This window comes from Erythranthe guttata, chromosome 7 (assembly GCF_056151865.1).
Source record: "Erythranthe guttata isolate IM_541 chromosome 7, IM_541, whole genome shotgun sequence".
NCBI classification, from domain to species: Eukaryota; Viridiplantae; Streptophyta; class Magnoliopsida; order Lamiales; family Phrymaceae; genus Erythranthe; species Erythranthe guttata.
The window spans coordinates 5,187,545-5,201,313 of NC_142539.1; the positions used below are offsets into that span (position 1 = coordinate 5,187,545).

A 13,769-nucleotide genomic window follows, 5' to 3' on the forward strand; every position below is an offset into this window, starting at 1 on the left:
CCCATGCCGCCGCAGTTTTGGAGAGCATGGATAACTGTCTCCACAGCTGCTCCGTATCGAGAGCATATTGGAGATGATGCCACCTTTCGCCGCCACAATTCAGCGCCAGTGGGTAGTATCTCCGAACATGCCCGCCATAAGAAAATACAAATTCTCGGAGGATGAGGAATCTCCCAAATAAGATTCCATCGTCGAACATTTTCGCCGCTACTTGAACCATCTCCTCCACACCCAGCTTTACTCAAATAACGGTCGTTCGATAATATGTTGTGGTAGCATGATCGGACTGTGAAATGCCCAGATTGAGTGTAATGCCATATCCATCTATCCCGTGCAATTCTACTACAAATTGGGACAGACATAATCCTCTCCCTGTCCACCTGCCAAAAAACCTTGTCAATGAGTTGGACCCTCCATGTCCTAGTATCTTGGTCGATTAAATCGGACACTTGATCGGGGTAACTTGAGTCCATAGGTCTTCGCGTAATAATTTTAAAATTTCCGTCGTCACATAACCATGGATCTGCCCAAATTGCCGTCTCTTGTCCGTCGCCAATCCTTCTTCTAAGTCCAGCAGTGAGAAAAGGACGAGCCTTCAGCAAACTTCTCCAAGTAGCTGACGGGCGTGTACCAGCGCCTGCTCTAAAAATATCTCCGTGTAGAAAATAACGAGCCGTGATGATTTTGGAAAGCAGACTAGCCGGTTGCGTTAAGATCCTCCACAACTGCATAGCTAACAATGCATAGTTGAAACTTCTTAAATCCCTGAATCCCATGCCCCCTCTTGACTTCGGAATGCAAAGATTCTTCCATGATGTCCACGCCATTTTCCGCCCCAAGCCTCCACCCCACCAGAACCGTTGTATCGCGGACTCGAGTTCCTTAAGCAAACCATATGGTAATGTGAAGCAGCTCATCATATACGAGGGTATAGCTTGTAATACTGCTTTAATCAAAATCTCTCTACCCGCTTGCGACAACTGCTTCTCCCCCTACCCTTTAATCTTTGCCCATAAACGATCTCGAAGAAATCGAAAAATATCCTTTCTTGACTTCCCCAATGAGGCTGGCATGCCTAAATATTTTTCATGTCTGTCAACCACTTCAAACCGCAACAAATTATATATAGCCGCCTTTGTTGCCGACGGAGTGGTGGGGCTGAAGCACATAACCGTTTTATCAAAATTGATCTCTTGGCCCGAGATCCGTGCATACTGGCCAAGTATAGTCTTCAAAGTATTAGCACCCCCTTCAGTGGTGCGACAAAATAGGAGAGTGTCATCCGCAAAGCAAAGGTTCGATATAATCGGAGCTGTGGGGGCAATTTGAACTCCCTGAATCCTCCCGTCTTCCACCGCCCGTTGTATCATGGTAATGAGAATATCTGCACAAAAGATAAATAAATATGGGGACAGGGGATCGCCTTGCCGCAAGCCTCTAGTCGGCGACAAAGAGCCAAACTATGAACCATTGAACAAAAAAGAGTAAGAGACGGATGAGACACAAAGCGTAATCAAATCAACAAACTCGGGAATAAAGCCAAACCGGATAAGAACTTTTTTCAAAAAAATTCATTCGATTCGATCGTATGCTTTGCTAATATCAAGTTTTACCGCCATGAAGTGTTTTCGACTACTAGTGCTTGTTTTAATGAAATGGTTAACTTCAAATGCAACTAAGACATTATCAGTAATGATGGAGGCGTCTCGGAACAAAAAAGGATTGAGTTGGAGATATGATATCATTCAAGAACTGTTTAAGACGGTTGGCAATAACTTTAGACCCAATCTTATAAATAACGTTGCATAGACTTATGGGCCTATAATCCGTTATTTTTTCAGGTTTATTAGTCTTAGGGATGAGAACAATGAATGTGTAGTTAAGGGACGATGGGAGATTCTTGTTATTAAGGAATTCAAGAACGCAAGTAGTAACACTGGATCCTAAAAAGTGCCAATACCGGGTAAAAAATTATAACAGGAAGACCATCAGGGCCAGGGGATTTAAGGGGGGCCATATTGGAAATAGCATGGGTTACCTCAGCTGCTGAAAAAGGTTTGGAAAGAACCTGATTAGCTTCACTAGTCACTCTCGGGGTCAACTGTTGCAACACCTCATCTATCTCCTCTTCGTTCGGATTAGTTGTTTGAAAGATGCGCCCAAAATAATCTGCAATGATCCTCTCAATATCCTCTTCTTGATCTTTCCAGTTCCCCGCTTCGTCCCTCATCTTGTCGACTCTATTGACCCGATGTCTTGAGGAAGCTTTAGCATGAAAAAACTTCGTGTTTCTATCTCCGTCCCGTATCCATTCGATTTTGCTCCTCTGTCTCCAATAATCGTCATTCTCTCCATATAGTTTCTCTAATTTCTCCTTGAGAATGCGACTTTCTTCTCTCACTCTGGTTGTCATACTGGTATTAATAACGTGTAATCTTTTTTGGATTTTTTCAATTTCGGCAAAAGGAGTTCGGACCGTCGATTTACTCCACCGGATTAGTGCTGCTCGGCACTCTTTTGTTTTACTCATCAAAACTTCCATCGGATCAGACCCTGAGTGATTATCCCAGGCCTGTCTGATCACTTCCTCGCACTCGCCTCTTCTAATCCACATAGATTCAAACCGAAATGGCCGATTTTGCCTACGTCGAGTTGGAGCAGTAGGCCTTTTACGCAACAACAGAATGGGAAGATGATCGGACCCCGAAGAATGCAGGTGCTGAACACTGGCGAGAGGGAAAATATTGTTCCATTCTTCATTGGCACAAACACGGTCAAGTCGGCTACGAATAGTCGGCTACGATCAAAACGTCAAGAAATAATGAGAAATCTAAACAAGAAATTTAAGAGGAAGAGAGTATTAAGAAGATTGAGAAAAGAGAAAAGAAAAGAAAAGAAAATCCGCCACTCACTCGGAGAGAAAACTGCCTCTCAAGACGAGAGAATTCCATGAGGCATCGAATTCAATATATCTAGGGCAAATTGCACTTCACCCCCTTAAATATTGCCGTTTTTGCACTTTCCCCCCTAGAAATAGAAAAACGAGACTGTCCCCCTTAGAAATATATAAGTCGGTGCACTTTGCCCCAAGTCTCGATTTCCAGGCTAATTCTCGTCGGATTTTAGTAACTAGGAAGGGTATACAAGTTTTTACGGAGTTTTTACAGGTTATAAATGTCATTGACCATTTTTTCCACCAAGTATTACCGTTTGGGGGTCTTGTTGATGAATTATCTTCATCAACATTAACCGGATCAACTCAAGCATTGAGATTATTGGGTGATCTCTGGCTTTTATTATCATCTCATTAAAACTCTCACATAAATTGTTAAGTAGCATATCACACTTAAGAGAAGTGCTAAAATAAGCTCTGGACCAGTGTTGGGGTGATCTACCTGACAACCACTGAAATGCTTTAAAGGTTATTTACGGTCTGGGAGAAAAAGAAGACCCCCAAACGGTAATACTTGGTGGAAAAAATGGTCAATGACATTTATAACCTTTAAAAACTCCGTAGAAGACTTATATACCCTTCCTAGTTACTAAAATCCGGCGAGAATTAGCCTGGAAATCGAGACTTGGGGCAAAGTGCACCGACTTATATATTTCTAAGGGGGACAGTCTCGTGTTTCTATTTCTAGGGGGAAAGTGCAAAAACGGCAATTTTTTAGGGGGTGAAGTGTAATTTGCCCATATATCTATATAATATATAAAGGGAGAATACACAATTGAAGTTTTGACATCTTCAATTTTAATCTCAAATCTTTTCATCTCTTTTATTTGTGGACTTCTTTCCTTAATTAGTACTTATTACATTTTGTCTTATTTATTATTTAACTTATTTTAAAAAAATGATTTCTTTATTACATTTATGTTAATTATAAAATAAATTTTATATTGATAATAAATAAGGAAATTTCGAATTTCCTTTGATTTGGTCAATCATATCTTATATTTTTTCCCTACAAATTTGAATATCAGCATTTATGTTAATTACATAATAAATGGTTATTTCCTTATTTATACATATTTAACTTAATTATCGTACTCAATACAAGTATAAAACCACATTTCCCATCCAATACCAAAGCAAAATTGTCCACCCGTTTTTTATCATCATCTTCACCTCACTCTGACGCCAGAAGCAAGAAGTGAAAGAAGAAAAAACAAGAAATGAAAGAAGAAAAAAGTTGACTGATGATATTTTTATTAGTGTTGTTTTTTCCGTTTTTATTATTATAATTTTTATACAATTTTATTTCAATGATGCTTTATCATTTTTATTTACTTATTTATTTCTATTGCTTTCAAAAGATATTTTAAATTACCATTCTATTTTTATTTCATTTTTTTAATATATCCATTCAAATCTTTATACATTTTTTTAATGAGTTTGAATTATTTTTTTTTGTATGTTATGTTCTTTTAGTTTTGGTTTTATTTTCATATTTTAAACAACTCCCAATGTTAATGCTATTTATTTTTATATAATTTTATTTCAATAATTTTGTAGCATTTGATTATTGTTTCCCATCATTTTCAATATAAAATTCGATTCACTATTCATTTTTATTTCTATTTTTTAATAATTCCATTCGAAAGTTTGTTCAAATGTTTAACGACTTTGAATCATATTTATATATTTATATAAAAGTAGAAATTCATTCTCTTTTATTTTTTATTTTTTTTATTTTCTAAATATTTCACTATTTTATGGTATTCATGTATATTTTTATCTTACTTATATAATAAGTAGACTAATATACCGTATTTTAAACCAGATTTATTTCCTTGGTGACTTCTTTTCTCGGTTACTGTTTATATCAATGGATTTCACAATGATTTATTTAAAAAAAGTATTTTACCTGTTTTTCAATATAAAGGGACTTCTTTCCTTAATTAGTTCTTATTATATTTTGTCTTATTTATTATTTAACTTATTTCAAAAAAATGATTTCTTTGTTATATTTATGTATTATAAAATAAATTTTATATTGATATTTAATAAGGAAATTTCGAATTTCCTTTGATTTGGCCAATCATATCTTTTATTTTTCTTACAAATTTGAATATCACCATTTATGTTAATTATATAATAAATAGTTATTTCCTTATTTATACATATTTAACGTAATTATCATACTCAATACAAGTAAAAAACCACATTTCCCATCCAACACCAAAGCAAAATTGTTCTTTCCTTAATTAGTTCTTATTATATTTTGTCTTATTTATTATTTAACTTATTTCAAAAAATTGATTTCTTTGTTACATTTATGTTAATTATAAAATAAATTTTATATTGATATTTAATAAGGAAATTTGGAATTTCCTTTGATTTGGCCAATCATATCTTTTATTTTTCTTACAAATTTGAATATCAACATTTATGTTAATTATATAATAAATAGTTATTTCCTTATTTATACATATTTAACGTAATTATCATACTCAATACAAGTAAAAAACCACATTTCCCATCCAACACCAAAGCAAAATTGTCCACCCGTTTTTATCTTCATCTTCACCTCATTCCGACGCAAGAAGCAAGAAATGAAAGAATAAAAAAGTCGACTGATGATATTTTGTTAGTGTTGTTTTTTCCGTTTTTATTATTATAATTTTTATACAATTTTATTTCAATGATGCTTTATCATTTTTATTTATATATTTATTTCTATTTCTTTCAAAAGATATTTTAAATTACCATTCTATTTTATTTTATTTTTTTAATACATCCATTCAAATCTTTATACATTTTTTTAATGAGTTTGAATTATTCTTTTTGTATATTATGTTCTTTTAGTTTTGGTTTTATTTTCATATTTTAAACAACTACCAATATTAATGCTATTTATTTTCATATAATTTTATTTCAATAATTTTGTAGCATTTGATTATTGTTTCCCATCATTTTCAATATAAAATTCGATTCACTATTAATTTTTTTTTCTATTTTTTAATAATTACATTCAAAAGTTTGTTCAACGATTTTCATATATTTTTCATATATTTTTCTTTGACATCCTAATATATTTTTATTTTCATATATTTTTCTTTGACATCCTAATAGGTATTCTCGCAATATAATTTCGATTATCTAATGAATTATCCTAATATACAAGTTGCGGCATGTTTTTTTTTTTACTTTTTTATGCTAAACCATAAACAATAATAAAATATTTAAAAATTGGGTGAATATATATATATATATATATATATATATATATATATATATATATATATATATATATATATATATATATATATATATATATATATATTAAATATATAGTCAAATATATTTTTTAATTGTGTTTAGTGAACTATGTGTAGTACTATTTTAATTGTTGTGATCAGGGGCGGATCTAGGGGGTGGCCAAGTATGCCATGGACCACCCCAAAAAATGAAAATAAATTTGCCTTAGTGGCAAAGATCTCGAAGTTGTGAATTGAGGTCATGAGTTCGACTCCACTATGGAACAAAAATAAAATTATGGTTTAATTTTTTTGTCTAAATTTCTTCTGAGCCCCTCTCCCAAAAACACATTATATTATATCTATATTACTATTTAGTCCACCTGAAATTCAAAATATACAAAAAAAGTCCTAACTTTTTTCCTTTTCTTTTTAGCCCCTCTCCCCAAAAACACATTATATTATATCTATATTATTATTTAGTCCACACAAAATTCAAAATATACAAAAAAAGTCATAATTTTTTTTTTGTTTTTTTAGCCCCTCTTCCCAAAAACACATTCTATTATATCTATATTATTATTTAGTCCACCAAAAATTCAAAATATACAAAAAAGTCCCAAATTTTTTCTTCTCCTAATTTATCCAAAAACAATAAAATAAAAAGTTTCAATTTCTTTTTTCCCTTCTCCTAATTTATCCAACAAAAAAGGGTTCAAATTTTTTTTCCCAGGGGCGCTGCCCCCGAACCCCCGAAAATTTAACCCCACTATACAGTAAATTCTTGGACTCGGCACAGTCGGCATACCCTGAATTTTCGTCCTGGATCCGCCACTGGTTGTGATATACATAAATTCACTTAAATTGGGATAAGTAGTTTTAGAATATCAATTTTCTTATTGCAACTAGATAGAAAAGTAATAACGGTGAACATTTTTTATTATTGTTTGGTGAATTATATATGTGTGTTGTACTATTTTCAGTGTCTTGACAAAATTTAAAACTTATTTAAATAGTGATAAATAATTTTTAAAATATTTATACTGTTCGCATTATTAGAAACAACATCTAAAAAATGGTAAACAATATTTTATAATGGGAAAATAATATTTTTTATTGTAAGTTATAGTTCGAAGAATTTTGTGTTGTTAACTATTTTAGTTGCCTCAACTAAAATAAACCCATTCAAAATTTGGTAAATTATTTTCGAAATACCCATGTTATTAACACAACTAGATAAAATATTTTTTAAAATGATTAAATGACATTTCATACTGGTAAAGTAATAATTGTTTTATTTATTTCATAGTGAAATAATTATTTTAAAATTTTAAGTTATTTTTCGGTGAATTATGTGCATTGAACGATATTAATTTCTCTGAATAAAATAAAACCACAAATATGTTGATAAATTACTTTTAAAATATCTATTTTGTTATTATCACTTGACAAATAATTAAAAAAATGGATAAACGACAATTTACAATAAGTAATTGTTTAGTAAATTAGATGTGTTCAACGATTTTAATTATTTTAACTAACCTAAAACCATTTAAATATTGATAAGTTGTTTATAAAATATCTATTTTGTTAATATTACTAACTACTACATTTAAAAAAATAGATACTTTATAATGGAAATAAATATAAAGTAAACATGTCATGAATTCTTTTTATCCTTATATTATTTCATAGATATATGTTTTAATTGGAGTAATTGGATTTTTTGTACTCCTAATTATTTTTTGTGCACTATTAAAAGGAAATATTAATTAATTATGGAATAAATATGTTTGATTTCATTTAATGTTACGATTAATATTAATATTAGTATTAGCATTCACATGAGTATTAAGATTATCATCAGCATTACCATTAGTATTAACATTAGCATTAACATTAGCATTAGTATTAGCATTACCATTTTAGAATTAGTATTAGGATTATGATTATGATAAGAATTAGAATTAGTATTAATATTAGAATTATGTTTAGTCTTAGGATTAAGATTAGTTTCGTATTAGCATTAGCATTATTGGTATTAACATTAGTATTATAATTAGGAACTTGCTTTTTACGATTTGAAAATTGCTATTAACGGTTCATAACTTCCAAACCTCTATCTCTCTAGAAAAAAAACTTCTCAAAAGCTTTAGAAGGGAATTTGCTTAACAATCATTCTTATTGGTGTGATAAACGAACACAAATGAGCTCATCGGATGAACATCGGAATACCGACATAATGAGGTAAAAATTCCGTCTTCGATCGAAAAAACTGGGCAAAACGCCTAAAAGCCCGAGTTCATGGCATTCGTACACACCTTGGGCGCCCATCTTGGGCGCTCCAACATGTTTTTGCGAAACAAAAGCCCAACAAATCGATTTGTAGGGCTTTTTACATGAAATTGGTTCTGTAATCGACCTACCCAATGCATATTACACATAAATGAGTCGAAATTACCTCAAAAAATCGAAGCCCAACCTTCTTCAAGCTTGATTTCGAATTTTTGAATTTTTTTTTGTTGCTATTTGCAGTTTGGGGGGTTTTCGGTTTTTTTGGGAGGTTTTGGAGTTTTAGATAGAGAAAGTATTTTTTGTTATGAACCGTAAATAACAATTTTCAAACCGTAAAAAGCATTTCACTATAATTAGGAGTAGCATTAATATTAATAATGACGTTAGAATTCGCATTAATATATTACGATTAACATTAATATATTAGGATTAGTATATTAGTATTAGTTTAGTATTAGTATTAGTTTTAATATGACTATAGTATTAATATTAGTATTAGTATTAGTATTAGTAGTAGTATTAGCATTAGTATTAGTATTAATATTAGTATTAGTATTAGTATTAGTATTAGTATTAGTATTAACAAGGCCGTTTTTGAGGGAGGCGAAGTAGGCGGTCGCCTAGGGCCCCCGGATTTTTAAGAAAATTTAGGGCCCACAAATTATTTTACATACACTTTATATATGAATACTTATTTTTTAAAATTTATTATATATAATATTTTGGAACATCAACTCTAACATAAATTTAATATAACTGATCAATAGATATTTTTTCAATTTTCTTAACCTTGGGGGCCTTAAATATAAAATTTATAATGTCTTAATTATTTATTTTTATACCTAAAGTAAGAATCGTTATTCATTAGTCCATTTAAGTTTTATAGAACTTTATGAAGTTTATTTGCTATAAAGATTATACGTCACGGGAGGAAGGGAACCAGCAAATCATCCTGTTAATTTTGATTTTTTTTTATCCATATTTGATGTTATTTTATGTTCATACTTTTCAAAAACTGTTTCGGAGGCACTGCCCTCGAACCCCCATAATATTTTATTTCATCGTTTTTAGAAAATATTATTTATATGTTTTTAGTATATTTAATTATGGACACCATTTAATAAAATTGATTTGTCAAATAGGGGCCTCGATTTTAAGTTATTTTTTAAATCTCGCCTAGGGCCACTGAATTCTCAGGAACGACCCTGAGTATTAACATTAGTATTAGTATTTGTATTAGTATTAGTATTATGATTATTTCTGCTCGGATTTGGATTGGATTACGATTATGATTATTATTATGATTATGATTAGGATTATGATGACTATTATTATCAGAATTAGAATTAGCACTCACATTAGAATTATAATTACAATTAGCATTAGCATTAGCATTTGAATTAACATTATGATTATGCGTAAGATTAGGATTATGATTAATATTAGCACTAGCATTAGGACTAGGATTAGTAGCATTTGTTTAGGACTGACATTAGTACTAGCAATAGCAGTAGAATTAGAATTACGATTATCATTAATATTAGTATATTATGATTAGCATTAGCATTAGCAGATAAGTATTAGTTTAGTATTATGATTAGCATTAGCATTATTATTAGCATATTAGTATGCATATTGGTATTGCGATATATTAGCATTATGCTTATTAATATTACTAGCATTATAATTAGAATTATGATTAGAATATGGATTAACATTAGCATTAGCCTTAGCATATTAATAATAGTATTAAAATTAGTGTTAGCAATAGCATATTTGCATTTTTATAAGGATTAGAATTATGATTCGTATTATTATTAGGATTATGATTATAATTAGAATTAGAATTAGAGTAGAATTAAGATTAACATTAATATTAGTATTAAGATTATGATTATAATTTTGATTAGAAAAATGATTGGGTGTAGTAATAGGATTGGGATTATGGTTAGGATTAGTGATTAAGATTAGCATTAGGATTACTAATAGTAATAGTATTATTATCCGATTAGTATTAGTATTACTATATTAGTACTAATATTAGCAAGGTAATTGTAATGATAATGGTGACGGTAGTTGTAATGGTAATGATTGGTATTGGTATGAGTATAGTTATTTGTATCGGTATCTATATCAGTAATGGTATCGTAATGATAATAGCAATGATAATGGTAATGGTAATGGTAACGGTAACGGTGTTGGTATTGATGTTGGTATTGGTATCGGTAATGATAATGGTAATGATAATAGTAATAGTAATAGTAACGATGTACTCGCCTTTTATATACGAAAATTAAACCTTCGGTAAATAGCTTTTTTTCACTTATTTTGGCTGAATTTGTTATCTACATGAAACAATTATTTTTTTTAAACTTTGTATTGCACATTGATCTTACTATTTCGAGAACTTTTTAAAATTAAATATTTATTTTTATGATGCATTCCCCGTGCAACGCACGGGTGAAGTACTAGTAATAATAATTATATAATAATAATCAAGAATTTAAGTAATAAAAATAAACATTGTTATTTAATATCAGTTTTCTATAGTCACCTTCGTATCCACTAATAAACTTCTTGTTAGACAATATTACTAGTAAAATTTATCACTTGATTCCAACTTGAGGAATATTTTTATGCCACCTCTACTGTTGACATTGTGGCGTATAATATTATTCCTATTGTTATTGCTATTGCAATTTTTGTTCTTATTGTTATCGCAATTGTTATGCCTTTCTTGAGCATGATAGCTGCACATTTCATTTCTCCAACCTCAAGAATGAGACCTTTATGAACAGAACCATCGAGAATGTTTCAGTACTCCTGAATTGGGTTATTGGGAATACTACTTCCAGTGAGGCTCGGAAAATCCAAAGATTTTACGTGTCAAAAGAATAGTAGTTGCATTGATCCTAACACCAACCTTGGCGGATATCGATGCAGCCGTTTTGATGAAAATGAGGGCAATCCATATCTTGAGCCAGACTGCAAAGGTTAATTCTTTTGAGATATTAGTAGGGTTAAAAATTCATTAAAAAAAATGACTTTGATGAGCCGACTATAATGATATTTATTTATGAATTTCAGTCACAAATTATTGCGAGAATAGTCCATGTGACCCAGAAGGAGAATGCACTAGTAAAGATGGTGGTTATAAATGTAAATGTCCTCGTGGCTTCAATGGGGATGGCACAAAAGATGGCAATGGCTGCGTTAAACAAAATATGGCGCTGAAGTCCGCGTAAGGTATTTGTAAATTATAAAATTCAATTGTCTAAATGTGTTTCAAATATTAAACCAAAGGAATGATTGCAGCTTCCTGATGCGATCTCTTGTGTATCATAAGATTTCTTTACTAAACGTAAGAAAACTCTTCTTTATTATTTCTCTTCATTATCAAAACCCTAGCACAATACGACTATTTAAAGAGAATAAAACCCTAGAATCCTAATCTAACTAGGAAAGATAATTACCTAAACTAATAAAATACTTAATATTTAACCTAACCACTACTAACTCACGGCAAAATATAAACCTAAACAACTATTCTAATTAATTAATAATAAAAATACTAACTAACTAATAATTAAATAATAAATCGTATCAAACCACCCCTCTTGAAATGAACCTTGTCCTCAAGGTTCTGCCCAATAATCGTCTCTCGTTTCTATGTTTCCATCTATGCTTGACGCCATCGAATTTCTTTCCGATTGAATCCGAAAAACGTGATGAAAACTCGAGCTCTTTTCCAAACATGAGTCCATCTGCCCGAACGAAATTTCTCAATCTCTTACCCGATAAATCAACCTTCGTCTCAATTGTATTTTCAAGTTTCGTCTTCCTTACATTCACCGTAACTTTTTCTTTGACCGTCTTTATAGAATCTGGCTCACTCACAATCACAAGCACTTCTTCGTTTCCTTTCTCCGGGAAGTCGTGGCATCCTTCCACTATATTTTTTAATTCTTTGTCCTCCTCGCTACTTAACTCCTCGTGCCCGTTCCAAATTATCTCACTTAAGACGAGTGATTCTTCAATCTCCTTATTGGTTAATTTCTCGTCTTCATCCCAAATTACCTCAACGGAATCCGATAATTCATCTTTCGGCGAACTCACAAAAAATTGAGGTTCTTCGAAAAAATCATCATCGTCCTCTTCCTCTCCCTCCGGCGATAGGCTCGACAACGGCGGCGGTGGTGGCGATGGCTGTGGCGGTGACGGGCAGCGGTCCCTTCGGCTTTTGTGATGGCGTTGACGTCGTCCTTGACTTTGTTCGAGCAATTTCTGAAAATTAATCCGTAATTTCTCTACGGATTTCTCTAATCGCTCTAACCGTCTTGTTTCTGACATCGTGATTTTCACAAAGTTTTGATGTGATCTCAACTTTGCTCCAGCGTAGCTTTGATGTAATCGCTGCCTTGCTAACGAAGCGTTGGTGTTAATCGCAACTTCGCTCTGATACCAATTGATGCGATCTCTTGTGTATCATAAGATTTCTTTACTAAACGTAAGAAAACTCTTCTTTATTATTTCTCTTCATTATCAAAACCCTAGCACAATACGACTATTTAAAGAGAATAAAACCCTAGAATCCTAATCTAACTAGGAAAGATAATTACCTAAACTAATAAAATACTTAATATTTAACCTAACCACTACTAACTCACGGCAAAATATAAACCTAAACAACTATTCTAATTAATTAATAATAAAAATACTAACTAACTAATAATTAAATAATAAATCGTATCACTTCCAGACTTTAGTTTAGTTTAATTAGCTTAATACAACACTAATACCACATGAATTCCAATTGCTTCGATATGGTTAACTTTAGTTTAATATATGTATGATGTCAAAATGTGAATTTTCAGGTTTCGGTTTCGGATTTTTGACCGTGATAATTGGCATTATTTGGATATACTTTACCATCTAGTAGTGGAAACTCATGAAACTAAGAGAGAAATTATTCCACCAAAACAATGGATCATTATTGAAGCAACTTCATTTTTACAACGAGGGTAGTAAATAATCAACAAAAATATTTTCTGCCCAAGAGCTCGAAAAGGCCACCAAAAACTATTCAGAAGATCGCATCATTGGATAAGGAGGTTACAGAACGGTATACAAAGGAATTATGAGAGACAAACGTGTTGTGGCAATCAAGAAATCAAGAAATATGGATCAAACTCAAATAGAGGTCTTCCATCAATGAGGTGGTTATTCTGACTCAGGTAAATCACGTAAATGTGGTCAAACTAATGGTGATATGAACC

The 13,769-nt window shown here is 31.4% G+C and overlaps 1 pseudogene; it reads left to right on the top strand.

Annotated features, from left to right (window-relative positions):
• The window catches only part of LOC148769047 (wall-associated receptor kinase 1-like), a 57,792-nt pseudogene that overhangs the window by 42,505 nt on the left and 1,518 nt on the right, over positions 1–13,769 (top strand).